This window comes from Bufo bufo, chromosome 1 (assembly GCF_905171765.1).
Source record: "Bufo bufo chromosome 1, aBufBuf1.1, whole genome shotgun sequence".
In the NCBI taxonomy this organism is placed as follows: domain Eukaryota; kingdom Metazoa; phylum Chordata; class Amphibia; order Anura; family Bufonidae; genus Bufo; species Bufo bufo.
Genome location: NC_053389.1, coordinates 235,749,060 through 235,766,973, shown reverse-complemented (window position 1 = coordinate 235,766,973; position 17,914 = coordinate 235,749,060). Strand labels below are relative to the sequence as shown.

At 43.5% G+C, this 17,914-nt stretch overlaps 1 protein-coding gene across 3 annotated transcripts in view; it reads left to right on the top strand.

Moving 5' to 3' along the window:
• The window catches only part of TRIM24 (tripartite motif containing 24), a 102,808-nt gene that overhangs the window by 40,439 nt on the left and 44,455 nt on the right, over positions 1-17,914 (top strand). The gene's annotated exons all lie outside the window — the stretch shown is intronic.

Sequence of the window (17,914 nt, the reverse complement as noted above, 5' to 3'; positions counted from 1 at the left end):
ATGTACAAGTCTATGCGTGCTTGCTCCCATTTTCTGGCCACAAGAAAGGCTTGTGTTCTTTCTGTTTTATTGTGCTTGCGTGGCCACCGCTGCTCCATTGCAGTGGTATGTGTGTGTAACCCCAGTTTTCAAACCGGAACCTGGATCTGAATACTTTTCTAATTGCATATAACTAAAAATTTATAGCCACTGAGTTATTAAATAAGATGTATCTGTATAGCGCCACCTGCTTTTTTTTTTTGTATGTTTTGCTGCAGCAGGAAAGGCACTCCCCATGAGATGCAGCAGGAAAGAGGTTGTCATGTACTATATGATGTCTAGTTTTTTTCTATTAATCATGGGATAACCCCTTTTAAGGCTTTTTCTATTTAGTTTTCTCTCTAATAACTTTGACAAGACTGTATGTGTCATGACCCCTCCCAGTGTCTTCTTACCCAGAATGCCTTTGCTCTTGTTCCCAACGATTGTCGTCTGGATCAATACTGTAACCACACGAGTGACTAAAATTTTGCTTTGCACCCAGTAAACCAAAATGGATTCCTCTATGGGAATTGATCCTATCCTGGTATGTAAATCAGGCGCGGATGGTGTTTACACAGGGCTGGCACATGAACGCCATCTCACCAGAAAATAACTATTTGCGTATAGTCTGCCTGGAGTAAAATGCAAATATTAACACCAGGATCCCAGTACGAATGGAAGATATTATTTTTAGCATCACCTGTGTTAATGCATTGACCTTGTGCACCTGGGCGGTGCCTACCCCCCCCCCCCCCCCCTCATTTGTACATACCATTTACCAATGCTAGAATAGAAGAGGATGTGGGTAGGAGCACTCACAGATAACTGCAGGATCAGACTACACCCTTTTATAGTCTGTAACAATGGAGACAAAATGGGTTCGTATAGGAGCTGCATACAAAAAACTAAGATTTGCAAAATTGTACATACCCTTTAAAATGGCTATTACATTATTTGACAACCAGTACATCTGCCCTTACAGCTCTCTAGTAATGCCAGCCAACCAGAGTCCTGGGCAATACATTTATCAACATGCTGTAATGTCCAGGAATGTTGGGTGACCACTTCTGCTACCTTAGAATCTGATGGGTTCTGTGTTTACATTGAATCCCGTCATCTGACAGCTCATGTGTATTTCTTATGTGATCTCCTGAAGCAGATAAACACTTAAGCCATATTTTTTTATCAGTGTGACAAGAATTGAGCTGTAATGGGCATTTATGAGCTGTCAAGAGTTCAAAGAACGGCTACAGACTAAGCAGGCAGCTCTGCTGGATGATTGGACTCTGGGTAAATAGAAACGGACAGTCTGCAGATACTCTGTTAACCCCTGCACAAGAACTGATGGAAATGTTTGTAGGGGTTATCCGACCCCCATAATGACTTTTTGAGTAAACACGTCATTCTTCCATTATCCTGTAAAAAACCCACCCATTTCAATATCTTGAATTCCAGTCACATCTGGACTGCCTTGTGATGCTGTAACCTGGGCACTGCAGTCAGTAACTGGACTGCCCACCAGGAAGCTTGACATTCTAGTGACAACCACTGCAGGGGCTTTTACTGTGGCCATTTTGGTTGTCGCCCACCTTTACAGTCGTCTTCAGATCTGTCCCACGATGATGTGGGTTTTGCCTGGTGATTATCTTCATGAGAGTCTTTGCAATGTATGGCCGACAGAATGATCCAACATAATCATATCTTCATCTGATGCCCACGAGTGTTGAGAACTTCCCAGATGGCACAAATGTTAGAAATAAAAACAGGAAATGCTTTGACTTCCTATAAAGGGGAAGGAAGGGTACTGTGCAAATGCAGACAGGAGGCTGAGATCAAAGGGAATATTTTCTCAATTCTGTACATTAGGGCAGGTCGATGGGGTTTCCTATTGTCTGTCTCCAAGCCTTGCTTGTCATGGGCTACTTTCACACTAGCGCTTTAGTTTTCTGGTATTGAGATCCGTCATAGGGGCTCAATACCAGAACAAAACGCTTCAGTTTGGTCCCTATTCATTGTCAATGGGGACAAGACAGAACTGAAAAGAACAGAGTGCTCCAAAATGCATTCCGTTTAGTTGCATTCCCATACCGGAGAGCAAACCGCAACATGTTCTAGTTTGCTTTCGGTCCTGGGATGCGGAGCAAGACTGATCCGGCATGACCCCCCCCCAATGCAAGTCGATGGGGATGGATCTGTTTTCTCTGCCACAATAGAAAAGACTAGAATAGAATTTACTTTCAATGGTGTTCATGACTGGATCCGTCTTGGCAATCTTAAAGATAATACAACCTGATCCGGTCATTACGGATGCAGATGGTTGTATTATCATAACAGATGATGGACCGAGCAAAAATGTTGGTGTGAAAGTAGCCTTACTCTTTGAAACAAATTGTTGTTTTCTTCTTCTCTTGAAGGGCCACTGAATAATTTTAATATTGCTATCTCTCAGAAGATGTCCACCCTGACAAAACCTCTCATACCATTTACTGGTCTTTTGGGAACATCTCATGGCTCTGAAAACTCTATTGACCACCACATAATCACATCCAAGCCTTTACTGCTGTCTCTCCGTCTAAGAGCAGAAATTGTGGTTGCACCTCAAGATGGAGAGTAAGAGCCTAAACTGAGAGGAGCTGCCAAAATCCGGAGCTAGGAGATCTTGAGACCCCATGGAATTGCCACCCAATGCTAAATTTCTTATTTCAAGGTGGAGTTCCTGTTGAGATGACGCTAACCTCTTCTTAGACTTACACAATTGATCTGACAGGATTGTTATGTCTAAATGACAGTGAAAGTGTTCCCAGATGGATTTCCAAAAAAATGTGGGTTCCCCTATGAACTTCTTGCCCCAGAGTTAAACCTTGAGATCTTTGGAGTTGCTGCTCATGTTGCCAGTGGAGGCTTGCAAGTGGCTCTTATTTCAGTTGAGGTCTGTTATTCCTCTGGTGACATATGTCATCCATGATTGACAGTTTAAGTTATGATTCAGAGTCTAGTCCTGCGGAGCATTCCATGGAGAGCTGTTCTTGAAAGGGTTAAAGGGCATCTGTCATAGACTTGTACCTATGAAACTGGCTGACCTGTTACATGAGCGCTTGGCAGCTGAAGACATCTGAGTTGGTCCCATATTCATATGTGGCCCCCTTGCTGAGAAAAATGATGTTTTAATATATGCAAATAAGCCTCTAGGAGCAGCGGTTGGCGTTGCCATTACACCTAGAGGCTCTGCTCTCTCTGCAACTGCCGAACCCTCTCTAAGAGTAAACATCCCCACACCTTGTCCTATCAAAGTAGAGAGGGTGCGGTATTTATAGAGAGCTGAGCCTCTAGGTGTAATGGCAACGCCCTGGTTGCTTCTAGAGGCTCATTTGCATATATTAAAACTTAATTTTTCAGCAGTACTGGCACATATGTGCAGTAGTCGGGTTTAGGGTGGCCCTAACGCTACGTCTGGTCCCCCGGACACCGTCGAGGAGTCACCACATGATGCTGCTCTCCGGAAAGGATGGTAAGGCTTGGTGTACCCCAATGGGAAATAAGTCCAGAGAGTTGGGGTCTGCAGTAAACCAGGGTCCTTCTTTATTGTAGGAATTCAGGTACAAAACAATACAGGCGAGGCATTGGGCTGGCTTCTCCTGTCTCCTCCCAGGCAGAAGGGTTTGATGATGAGGAAAGGCCTGGGCTAGCTGTCCCTCTTTCTCTTCAAAAGGCGGGTACCCTGGTCCAAGGCTGGTTATCCAGGGTCTCTGGCAGCGTATCCCCGTCTCAGCGTCTTCTTCTGGTCACTAAGTAGTCTGGCAGAAGAAGGGTTTGATGCTGAGGAAAGGCCTGAGCTAGCTGTCCCTCTGGTTTAAGGGCCCACAGTCTGTAGCTCAGTAGTTCAGCTCCTTGGTCATAGTGCTAGTGACCCATGGTCGGTGGCTCAGCGTCCCCATCTCAGCGTCTTCTTCTGGTCACTCATGCAGGCTTGGCATGAGTTTCCCCTCCAAGCACTGGTCCCTAACTGCAGCACACTAGGGGCTCTGACTGCTCTCCTTAGGGTCCATTCATACGTCTGTAGTGTATTGTGGATCCGCAATACACCCGGCTGGCACCCTCATAGAACTGCCTATTTTTGTCCGCTGTTGCGGACAAGAATAGGACATGTTCTATTTTTTTTCTGGACCCGTGTCCGCATCCATTCCTGCCCCATAGAAAATCAATGTGTCCGCACCCGTTCCGGATAATTGCAGAACGGGTGTGGACACATTCTACGGACGTCTGAATGGTTTTTGCTGGACTAGAAACTTCTAGTGGGAGTGGTGGAGTGGAGAAACTCAGCACAAATAAATACATTGTTTCAGCTACCATCTGGTATAGACTTACATTAAATTTTCAATAATACTCGATGGCAATGACACCGCAGGTTTTCCAGACATAACATAGCCAAAACCAGACATTTTAAAAAGTCAGGCTGTCTGCTTTTGGTGGTAAATAAGTCTGGGTTTTTCCCTCCAAAACAGGATGGTAAACAAGCCTGGGTTTTTCCTTCCAAAACATGTTCTTCTTTAACCCCTTCTACCTTCCTGCCCAGACCATTTTTAGCAAATCTGACATGTCACTTTATGTGGCTTTTACTTATACAGACTATTCTTAAATTGTTTTCTCCTCCCATATTGTACTTCATGACAGTAGTAAAAATGAGTAAAAAAATATCTTTTTTTCTAAAAAAAAAATTTTAAATGCCAAATTTAGCAAAAATTTAGAAAAATTAGAAAATTTCAATTTCCCTACTTTTATAATGGATAGTAATACCTCCAAAAATAGTTATTACTTTACATTCCCCATATGTCTACTTCATGTTTGGATCATTTTGAAAATGACATTTTATTTTTTTGGGACGGTAGAAGGCTTAGAAGTTTAGAAGCAAATCTTACAATTTTTAAGAACCTTTCCAAAACCCAATTTTTTTTTCAGGACCAGTTCAGTTATGAAGTCACTTTCTGGGGCTTACATATTAGAAACCACCCATAAATCACCCTATTTTAGAAACTACACCCCTCAAGCTATCAAAACAGATTTTACAAACTTTGTTAGCCCTTTAGGTGCCCCACGAGAATTAAATGAAAATGGGAATGAAATTTAAAATTTTAATCTTTTTTTTTTTTTTTCTGCAACACATCAAGGGTTAACAGCCAAACAAAACTCAAAATCTATTACCCTGAATCTAGACTTTACAGAAACACCCCATGTGTGCTCAAAAACTGATGTATGGGCGCACAGCAGGCTTAAGAGTGAATGGAGCACCATATGGCTTTTGGAGAGCGGATTTAGCTGGAATGGTAATTGGGAGCTATGACGCATATGAAGACACCCTGAGGTGGCCCTACAATGGTGGTTGTATCCGGGAATCTTTCCCCTCATAAACCTGGAACCTGTAGGTTTACCCGGAGGTACTCTCGCACAGCTTATACATTTTAATTCCGTACCCTGCCTGCTTGCTGGGCAAGTACTGGCGGAATTTAACCCTTCCTTTAAAATGTACAAGGGACTCGTCTATGCTAATTTCTTTTTCTGGGGTGTACACCTCTGTAAATTTGGAGTTGAGGTGCTCCAGGAGGGGTCTTATTTTGAATAGACGGTCAAATTGTGGGTCATTTTGGGGTTGCGGGGGCCTGTGTATTATCATTATAATGAAGAAATTTCAAAATGGATTCAAATCTTGAGCGGGACATGGCCATATTGTAAATTCGAGTGTTGTACAAGACATCTGAACTCCAATATTGTCTCATTTCAGTTTTTTTTTTTTTTTTTTTACTATGTCCATATGCAGCAACAGCCCCCAAAATGTCATAATGTCGGCTGCATTTACTGGGGTCCAACTTAGGGGTCTAGCATATGAGGATGTCGGGTTTTGAGCTATAAACTGCTGGGTGTATAAATTTGTTTGGGTCACCATCAAATTTATGAATTCGTCAGAGAAAAAGATTTTGAAAAAATCTATTTCTGTGAAGCCTGTGCACTCTATCTGAATTCCAGAGTTTCCCACAAACTATGGAATTTGGGGCTCATAATCCTCAGGCGGTGTGGTCCATAGGGGATCACTAAGGGGGGAGCTACTTCATCTCTCCTGGGGCGTCTCCTTGAGGGTCCCTCATCACACGATAATAATGGAGTAGAGGAATGTGGCATCCTCTTCTCCCTCACTTGCAGACTCAGTTTCAGAGGCAAGGGTGGTGTATGCCTCTTCAGCGGAGTACATTATCTGGGATGGACGGGACATTTTTATTGTGTGGAAAATGAGAAGTGTCAGGGGGGTGTATGTAGTGATTTAACACGTGAGGGGGCTTGTTTTGCATTTAAAATACATTTTATAAAGAAAAAAAAGAGAGAAAGAAAAGAGATAAAGCTAAGCGAAAGGCCTCATGCACACGACCGTGATGTGTTTTGCGCAAAGCGCGGACAAGAATAGGACATGTTATATATATTTTTTAACGGAGCAACGGATGCTGACAGCACATGGAGTGCTGTCCGCATCTTTTGCGGCCCCATTGAAGTGAATGGGTGGCTCGGATGCGGACCCGAACTACGGTCGTGTGCATGAGGCCAAAGAATAAGATAAAAATTTCGAAAAAAAAGGCTAAAAAAAAGCACTGAAACCTGAGCAGACGCTGTCATTAAAGGGGTTCTGCACTTTCGTTTAACTGATCTATTCTGTGGATCGATCATCAGCTTCTGATCGGCGGGGGTCCGACACCTGGGACCCCTGCCAATCAGCTGTTCGAGAAGGCAGCGGCGCTCCAGCAGAGCCGCGGCCTTCTCACTGTTTGGTGTCGGACCCCCGCCGATCAGAAGCTGATGATCTATCCACAGGATAGATCATCAGTTTAATGAAAGTGCAGAACCCCTTTAATTGACAGTACTGACCGGCGCTCAGCAGATGCAGGACCCACACACACACACAGACGGCACGTGCGTGGGTTAAATTAATTTTTTTTTTAATTAAAAAGGACAGACTTGAGTCCGCCGGGGCGTGAACAGGGGATATGGAGATCTGAAACTGCTGCAGATGAGCCAAAGATCATTACAGCTGTTCCAGATGTTGTTCTTCTGAAAGTAGTGAAAAAGCATTGGCTGGAGTGTTGTTCCAGCCAGTCGCAGCGCTGGGAAGGGACACCTGTGTCTGGTGTCCCCTCCCTGACCTAGGAGGTGACATGGGCTGATGTCATCAGCCCCTCCCACCTCTAGCCAAGCCCCCCTGCAGCACCATACATTGCCGATGCTGCGATGGGCCGGTCTTCACTAACCGGCCAATCGCGGCTGCAGGGGGGCGGAAAAACTCCTCCTTGCCCTCAGCTAAGATGGCTGCCTGCCGATTAGTGCAACCATCTTATTCCGGTCACCGTGTGATGCAACGCGGTGGCCAGAGTTAACTGTGACGTACTATTAGGTCATGATGAGGGAACGCACTGGCTTCCATGATGTAATGTGTCAGGAAGGGGTTAAACCCTATGGCAGCTGTAGAAAATTACCAGCTTCTCAATCAAAGCCCTAAGGGCTGTTTCACACGAGCGGATGCCGTGTGTGACATCCGCTCCGTGAATGACAGCCAAGACCCGATGCAGACTGCAGAAGCACGGAGCATTAACATGACTGATAATGCTCCGTGCCTCTCTGTGATCTCTTTACTACGAAATCACAGGGAGATAAAGTTGTCACTGTGATTTCATAGTAAAGAGATCAGAGAGGCACGGAGCATTATCAGTCATGTTACTGCTCCGTGCTTCTGCAGTCTGCATCGGGTCTTGGCTGTCATTCACGGAGCGGATGTCACGCACGGCATCCGCTCGTGTGAAACAGCCCTAACAGTCTCTCAGTATTCATTAACCCTTTCCACAGAGCTATGTAAATACAGTGATAATGAACAGGATATATATATATAAAATCAGTAACAGTAATAAACCGTAGAAGTTAACCCTTTCAAGAGAAATAAAGTAAGAAGTTTTAACTTTGCATAGGGGATATAGGCAAATGTGCTCAACAGTCCAAATGCCAAAGTACTCCCTGCTCTAGGGCACTACATAGGAACATGGGGTCAACACAGAGGCCTTCAGCTACCAAGTGCACATGTAACAGTTCAGCCAATGTCATAGGTACAAGTCTGCTGACAGATGCTATTTAAATATGCAAAGAGCTCTCGTCCAGAAGGAAGAAAACCGCCTCTTTAGTCCCACATGTATAGTGCCTATAGGTAGCACCAGAGACGGTTTTCTTCCTCCTGGATAAGAGCTAATTTGCATGGAGAGGAATGTAATGATGCAGTATTATGGCATGTCGTCCTGTAGTTTTTGGAACGAAGACATTATTTGTAAAAGATAGGGATGACTTCTCCTACTGCCTGGGCTGAAAGACTGCCTGTTATTTTAGCAGTCCTCTCCTCCCCCTCTGCCTGTGAATGGTTTGACCTGTTTTAAGCCGAGGGAGAGACGTCAAGTCTGGACTTTTCTGCCACAGCCAGCTGAAACCAGTTTGAGGCGGTTTCCAGAGCCGACTGTCTTGAGTATTAATGGAAACCTGACGGGGGAAGGGCAGAGCTCACACGATGAAAAGCTTGGCTCATGCCCACGATATCATGACAGATACAAACTGCTGGGATATGTGAAACCCCAGATTTGATGGAGACAGATTGGACTCCTTTTGAGATAAAATAAGGAAGAAAAGGGATGAAAGAAAATTTAGGCTCCATTCACACGTCCGCAAAATGGGTCCGCATCCTTTCCGCAATTTTGCGGAATGGGTGCGGACCCATTCATTCTCTATGGGGACGGAATGGGTGCGGAAAGCACACAGTGTGCTGTCTGCAGCCGCAATTGTGGAGCGCAGCCCCGATTTTGGGTCCACAGCTCCGCAAAAAGATAGAGCATGTCCTATTCTTGTCCGCAGCTTGCGGACAAGAATAGGCATTTCAATGGGGCTGCCGGGCTGGTGTGTTGCGGACCTGCAATTTGCGGGTCCGCAACACACCACGGACGTGTGAATGCAGCCTAAGTCAGTGCGATAACTGGGTGATCAAGACCGGTACCCATCCTGCACTCTTTGCTATATTGATGGTGGTGACCCCCTTTTCTGCACTCCCATCCCCCTTCACCTCCATTGTTTTCATTGGGGTTGGCATCACTAAATTTCTATTCCGTATTGGAGATGTCACTGGAGTAAATGGGAGTTTGGCACTGCAATGAGGACTCCTTTGTCACAATTCCCAACCTCACTATTTGCAACATTTTTCTGATTTTGTGTGTATATATATTTATATTACAGTGGCGATCAAAATTGGAGAACACACAATTTCCAAAATGCCAAGGTCATAGTGTAGTTCTATGTGAATATATCCCAACATGAGTACAATAGCAGTATTTTAAGAATATTTCATAAATTGTATTTATTCTAAAGCACAGAATAAAAATGTAAATGAGATAATTGAAAAAGAACACTGATCAAAATTAGAGAACCCTTTCAGATACCTGCATGTTATTGGTGCTAATCTGGCAACTGGTGCTAATTAAAAAAAAACTACAGAAAACCTCTGTCTAAACCAGACGGCATTCAAGCCCACAAAAAAGAAAATCCAAATGTCATAACAAAAGCAAACGGTGGGACCATATATCAAAAATACAATGGCTTTATTAAATGATACATGTATAAGGATCAGGAAAAGAAAAAGGCAAGCTGGAAAAAGATACAAAGAAAAGCGAGGGGCAAAACCTCACTGAATAAACCGTATCCACCATATGCCCCGCAGTATGATATAACCATGCCAGACATATAGCTATATTGAAATCCCTGTATAGGTAATGGATGGTACAGAAATATACTAAACCTTTGCTGAACAGAGTATAATAAATCCCTACTGAGCAAAATAAAAAAAACTAGACTGTCAAATAGGGAGTCAAAGTTGATGTTTCTTGCAAAAAACAAAGGTGAGCTTGATGCAAGAAACGTATACTGACCATACATAAAACAAGGGTATACCTTATAGGGTATTTGGAAAATAGAAAACCACCGACCTCAAAGTAAAGCCAAGGTAAGTATAGACACTGTGGCGTACTTGGGTGTATCCACAATCAAGTTATACAGTGAACATACCCTGGGACATGGTAACGGTAGAGGCTTGGAGCCCCACGTGCGGGTTCACGTACAGCACTAAACGGGGTAAGGATCTGTCTCATCATACAGGGTCTCGACGTGTAAGAGCATTTGGACTGAAAGACCACTCTGCAGTGACCAAACCTCATTAGCAGAAAGAATCAGAAGGCTAGACTCGCCTTTGCTGAGGAGCATGTTGTGTGGACAGAGAAGTGGTCCGGAGTTCATTTTAGTGATGAAAGCAAGTGTAATTTATTTAGGTCTGATGGGAAACATCATGTTCGTTGACAACTGGGGAAAGACTGAACCCAAAGTGTGTAAAGAAGTCGGTGAAAGCTGGAGGAGGAAGTGTCATGGTTTGGGGAATGTTTTCTGCAGCAGGAGTTGGACCTCTCATACAGATACATGGCAGAGTGAATGCAAGTGTGGATCAGAACCTTCTTCAACTACTCATGGTTCCTTCCTTGCGTTCATCATCAATCAGCCAGCAATTTTCATGCAGGACAATGCCCCCCGTCACACAGCAAAACGGGTAAAGCAGTTCCTTGAAACTGAAAACATTGAAATGGCCAGTCCAGAGTCCTGATCTAAACCCAATAGAAAACATCTGAAAAATCCTTGGTGACAGAGTGGACCAAATTCCCACCAGAGCAGTGTGAGAGACTAGTGATGTCCTGTGGCCGCAGATGTGCTGAAGTCATTCAAAGCAAGGGCCTGTACACTTCTACCGATTGGCGACTGTTGTAACCTTTTGAAAATTTAGTTCGAATCTTTCTCTGTGCCACAGTCATTGCTGTTCTCTAATTATGATAATCAGTTTTTTTTTAAAAATAAAGGTTTTATGTTGATATACTTAGTTTTTTTTAAAAACATTGTTCTAATGGCATGGTGTACCCCTTACAAAAAAATCCTTCAAATGATGTAGATGACATTATTTATGAAAAAAATCAAGTGTTCATAAATTGTTCTCTAAATTTGATCGCCACTGTATATATTTTTATTGGCCCTTTAGGCTCCAGTCGCATCCAAAGCTTTTTTTCACCATTGGACTGGTTTATCAGGTGGGATGACTAATGAATACACAGGTTTTATGAGCTGGAGAAGCCTGCCTCGTGCGTTGTTTGTTCAGGGTGAATCACGTTGTGATGTTTTTGTTAACTATGACAAACACGTGAGATGCTAGATGGGTGGAGCTTATATTGCAAAGTTGCTTTCAGCTGCTGGAAAGGTCATAGCAATCACTGCTTTATTTTTTTTTTTTACTTTTAATTAGTGTTGAGCGAACTTGTGGTTTCACGTTCGGCGTACAAGGGTTATCTAAGAATTCTGTTATGGATTCCGCTACCACGGACTATAAGTTATGGTCTGTGGTAGCGGAATCCATAACAGAATTCTTAGATGACCCGAACCTTGTACGCCGAACTTGAAACCACATGTTCGCTCAACACTACTTTTAATTGGTTTTATAATTGAGCCTTTTAATAGTCTCATCGGAAACCCCATAAAACCACTCGTCTTATGGCTTCTGGCGTAACCATACGACCCATAGTACTTATCAAGGGTTGAGCGAATGGATTCTAAACAAATCAAATTAAAGAGATTTTCTTCCATCTGAAGCCAGAGTTTTGGCCATTTGAGACGGTGCCTGCCACTTCACTAGTGAGAAAAAAAAAGTTGTGGATTGCATGACCCTTGTCAGGGCCCTGGCTGGAGGTGTTTGTCCATAATGCCTAACAGTCAGAAGGGACGATATTTACTTGTCACTTAGACACTGTAAGGTCCCAAGCTGAGAAGCCATTCTGAGCTCAGCCGCTGATGTGACAGGACGTGTCTGTCACATACTCAGCAGACAACCATTTTAGGGTCTTACGGAACAGTGTTGAGCAAAGCGACCTTCGGCTGCTTCATCCAAAGTCGCTTCTCTCAAAACTTCGGAATAATACTGTACGGAGATTCGTCTTTAAAACTTGAAACCAAACTCTTGATTCTGTACCTCGGCAGCAAAGCAGAGTTCGGTTTCAAGTTTTAAAGTGATTTTCCACTGTAAAAATTAACTACCAAAGTTATACAACGTAGCCACGCACGATTTTGGGAATAACTGACTTCGGCTCATCGGAGCCCATATATTCTAATTCTGTACAGAGACTAATCTCCGTACAGAAGTATTACGAAGTTTTGAACAAAGCAACTTTGGATGAAGCATCCGAAGCCCTCTTCACTCAGCACTATTGGACATCAAAGGGCTATATTTAGATAGGTAGAATGAATTACTTGTAATAAAGATGGTTTTTAGCTCTAGGGATAGGATTGGGTGAGTTAGTGTTGTAATATATTAACCACCTCAGCCCCCAGTGCTTAAACACCCTGAAAGACCAGGCCACTTTTTACACTTCTGACCTACACTACTTTCACCGTTTATTGCTCGGTCATGCAACTTACCACCCAAATGAATTTTACCTCCTTTTCTTCTCACTAATAGAGCTTTCATTTGGTGGTATTTCATTGCTGCTGACATTTTTACTTTTTTTGTTATTAATTGAAATTTAACGATTTTTTTGCAAAAAAATGACATTTTTCACTTTCAGTAGTAAAATTTTGCAAAAAAAAACGACATCCATATAGAAATTTTGCTCTAAATTTATAGTTCTACATGTCTTTGATAAAAAAAAAATGTTTGGGTAAAAAAAAAATGGTTTGGGTAAAAGTTATAGCGTTTACAAACTATGGTACAAAAATGTGAATTTCCGCTTTTTGAAGCAGCTCTGACTTTCTGAGCACCTGTCATGTTTCCTGAGGTTCTACAATGCCCAGACAGTACAAACACCCCACAAATGACCCCATTTCTGAAAGTACACACCCTAAGGTATTCGCTGATGGGCATAGTGAGTTCATAGAACTTTTTATTTTTTGTCACAAGTTAGCGGAAAATTATTTTTTTTTATTTTTTTTTTTTTTCTTACAAAGTCTCATATTCCACTAACTTGTGACAAAAAATAAAAAGTTCTATGAACTCACTATGCCCATCAGCGAATACCTTGGGGTCTCTTCTTTCCAAAATGGGGTCACTTGTGGGGTAGTTATACTGCCCTGGCATTCTAGGGGCCCAAATGTGTGGTAAGGAGTTTGAAATCAAATTCTGTAAAAAATGACCTGTGAAATCCGAAAGGTGCTCTTTTGAATATGGGCCCCTTTGCCCACCTAGGCTGCAAAAAAGTGTCACACATCTGGTATCTCCGTACTCAGGAGAAGGTGGGGAATGTGTTTTGGGGTGTCATTTTATATATACCCATGCTGGGTGAGAGAAATATCTTGGCAAAAGACAACTTTTCCCATTTTTTTATACAAAGTTGTCATTTGACCAAGATATTTATCTCACCCAGCATGGGTATATGTAAAAAGACACCCCAAAACACATTCCTCAACTTCTCCTGAGTACGGGGATACCAGATGTGTGACACTTTTTTGCAGCCTAGGTGGGCAAAGGGGCCCATATTCCAAAGAGCACCTTTCGGATTTCACTCCTCATTTTTTTCCTGAATTTGATTTCAAACTCCTTACCACACATTTGGGCCCCTAGAATACCAGGGCAGTATAACTACCCCACAAGTGACCCCATTTTGGAAAGAAGACACCCCAAGGTATTCCGTGAGGGGCATGGCGAGTTCCTAGAATTTTTTATTTTTTGTCACAAGTTAGTGGAAAATGATGATTTTTTTTTTTATTTTTTTTTTCATACAAAGTCTCATATTCCACAAACTTGTGACAAAAAATAAAAACTTCCATGAACTCACTATGCCCATCAGCGAATACCTTGGGGTCTCTTCTTTCCAAAATGGGGTCACTTGTGGGGTAGTTATACTGCCCTGGCATTCTAGGGGCCCAAATGTGTGGTAAGTAGGTAAATGACCTGTGAAATCCGAAAGGTGCTCTTTGGAATGTGGGCCCCTTTGCCCACCTAGGCTGCAAAAAAGTGTCACACATCTGGTATCTCTGTATTCAGGAGAAGTTGAGGAATGTGTTTTGGGGTGTCTTTTTACATATACCCATGCTGGGTGAGATAAATATCTTGGTCAAATGCCAACTTTGTATAAAAAAATGGGAAAAGTTGTCTTTTGCCAAGATATTTCTCTCACCCAGCATGGGTATATGTAAAATGACACCCCAAAACACATTCCCCAACTTCTCCCGATTACGGAGATACCAGATGTGTGACACTTTTTTGCAGCCTAGGTGGGCAAAGGGGCCCATATTCAAAAGAGCACCTTTCGGATTTCACAGGTCATTTTTTACAGAATTTGATTTCAAACTACTTACCACACATTTGGGCCCCTAGAATGCCAGGGCAGTATAACTACCCCACAAGTGACCCCATTTTGGAAAGAAGAGACCCCAAGGTATTCGCTGATGGGCATAGTGAGTTCATGGAACTTTTTATTTTTTGTCACAAGTTAGTGGAATATGAGACTTTGTATGAAAAAAAAATAATAAAAAAAAAAATAAGCATTTTCCACTAACTTGTGACAAAAAATAAAAAATTCTAGGAACTCGCCATGCCCCTCACGGAATACCTTGGGGTGTCTTCTTTCCAAAATGGGGTCACTTGTGGGGTAGTTATACTGCCCTGGCATTTTCCAGGGGCCCTAATGTGTGGTAAGTAGGTAAATGACCTGTGAAATCCTAAAGGTGCTCTTTGGAATATGGGCCCCTTTGCCCACCTAGGCTGCAAAAAAGTGTCACACATGTGGTATCGCCGTATTCAGGAGAAGTTGGGGAATGTGTTTTGGGGTGTCATTTTACATATACCCATGCTGGGTGAGAGAAATATCTTGGCAAAAGACAACTTTTCCCATTTTTTTATACAAAGTTGGCATTTGACCAAGATATTTCTCTCACCCAGCATGGGTATATGTAAAATGACACCCCAAAACACATTCCCCAACTTCTCCTGAGTACGGCGATACCAGATGTGTGACACTTTTTTGCAGCCTAGATGCGCAAAGGTGCCCAAATTCCTTTTAGGAGGGCATTTTTAGACATTTGGATACCAGACTTCTTCTCACGCTTTGGGGCCCCTAGAATGCCAGAGCAGTATAAATACCCCACATGTGACCCCATTTTGGAAAGACACCCCAAGGTATTCAATGAGGGGCATGGCGAGTTCATAGAAATTTTTTTTTTTTGGCACAAGTTAGCGGAAATTGATATTTTTAATTTTTTTCTCACAAAGTCTCCCGTTCCGCTAACTTGGGACAAAAAATTCAATCTTTCATGGACTCAATATGCCCCTCACGGAATACCTGGGGGTGTCTTCTTTCCGAAATGGGGTCACATGTGGGGTATTTATACTGCCCTGGCATTCTAGGGGCCCTAAAGCGTGAGAAGAAGTCTGGAATATAAATGTCTAAAAAATTTTACGCATTTGGATTCCGTGAGGGGTATGGTGAGTTCATGTGAGATTTTATTTTTTGACACAAGTTAGTGGAATATGAGACTTTGTAAGAAAAAAAAAAAAAATTCTGCTAACTTGGGCCAAAAAAATATCTGAATGGAGCCTTACAGAGGGGGGGGGGGGGTGATCAATGACAGGGGGGGTGATCAATGACAGGGGGGGTGATCAATGACAGGGGGGTTGATCAATGACAGGGGGGTTGATCAATGACAGGGGGGTGATCAGGGAGTCTATATGGGGTGATCACCACAGTCATTGATCACGCCCCTGTAAGGCTTCATTCAGACGTCCGGATGCGTTTTGCGGATCCGATCCATCTATCAGTGCATCCGTAAAAATCATGCGGACATCTGAATGGAGCTTTACAGGGGGGTAATCAATGACAGGGGGGTGATCAGGGAGTCTATATGGGGTGATCACCACAGTCATTGATCATGCCCCTGTAAGGCTTCATTCAGACGTCCGGATGCGTTTTGCGGATCGGATCCATCTATCAGTGCATCCGTAAAAATCATGCGGACATCTGAATGGAGCTTTACAGGGGGGTGATCAATGACAGGGGGGTGATCAGGGAGTCTATATGGGGTGATCACCACAGTCATTGATCATGCCCCTGTAAGGCTTCATTCAGACGTCCGGATGCGTTTTGCGGATCGGATCCATCTATCAGTGCATCCGTAAAAATCATGCGGACATCTGAATGGAGCTTTACAGGGGGGTGATCAATGACAGGGGGGTGATCAGGGAGTCTATATGGGGTGATCACCACAGTCATTGATCATGCCCCTGTAAGGCTTCATTCAGACGTCCGGATGCGTTTTGCGGATCGGATCCATCTATCAGTGCATCCGTAAAAATCATGCGGACATCTGAATGGAGCTTTACAGGGGGGTGATCAGGGAGTCTATATGGGGTGATCACCACAGTCATTGATCATGCCCCTGTAAGGCTTCATTCAGACGTCCGGATGCGTTTTGAGGATCGGATCCATCTATCAGTGCATCCGTAAAAATCATGCGGACATCTGAATGGAGCTTTACAGGGGGGTGATCAGGGAGTCTATATGGGGTGATCACCACAGTCATTGATCATGCCCCTGTAAGGCTTCATTCAGACGTCCGGATGCGTTTTGCGGATCGGATCCATCTATCAGTGCATCCGTAAAAATCATGCGGACATCTGAATGGAGCTTTACAGGGGGGTGATCAGGGAGTCTATATGGGGTGATCACCACAGTCATTGATCATGCCCCTGTAAGGCTTCATTCAGACGTCCGGATGCGTTTTGAGGATCGGATCCATCTATCAGTGCATCCGTAAAAATCATGCGGACGTCTGAATGGAGCTTTACAGGGGGTTGATCAATGACAGGGGTGTAATCAATGACAGGGGGGTGATCAGGGAGTCTATATGGGGTGATAACCACAGTCATTGATCACGCCCCTGTAAGGCTTCATTCAGACGTCCGGATGCGTTTTGCGGATCTGATCCATCTATCAGTGGATCCGTAAAAATCATGCGGACATCTGAATGGAGCTTTACAGGGGGGTAATCAATGACAGGGGGGTGATCAATGACAGGGGGGTGATCAGGGAGTCTATATGGGGTGATCAGGGGCTAATAAGGGGTTAATAAGTGACGGGGGGGGGTGTAGTGTAGTGTAGTGGTGCTTGGTGGGACTTTACTGAGCTACCTGTGTCCTCTGGTGGTCGATCCAAACAAATGGGACCACCAGAGGACCAGGTAGCAGGTATATTAGACGCTGTTATCAAAACAGCGTCTAATATACCTGTTAGGGGTTAAAAAAAACACATCTCCAGCCTGCCAGCGAACGATCGCCGCTGGCAGGCTGGAGATCAACTCTCTTACCTTCCGTTCCTGTGAGCGCGCGCGCCTGTGTGCGCGCGTTCACAGGAAATCTCGCCCATCGCGAGATGACGCATATATGCGTGACTCTGCGCAGGGCTGCCACCTCCGGAACGCGATCCTGCGTTAGGCGGTCCGGAGGTGGTTAAAAAGGTATTCACACTCCCTTGAACTTTTACACATTTTTTCACGTTACACCTACAAACTTGAATTTATTTTATTGGGATTTTATGTGATAGAACAACACAAAGTAGCAAGTGTGTGTGAAGTGAAAAGAAAATGATACATGGTTTTAAAAAAATTTTAGAAATTAAAAAGCTGAAAAGTGTGGCGTGCATTTGTATTCGGGCCCCCTGCTTGTACTCTTGTACCTCTAAATAAAATCCAGTGTGACCAAATGCCTTCAGAAGGTCACCTAAGTAGTAAATAGAGTCCACCTGTCATTTATTCTCAGTAT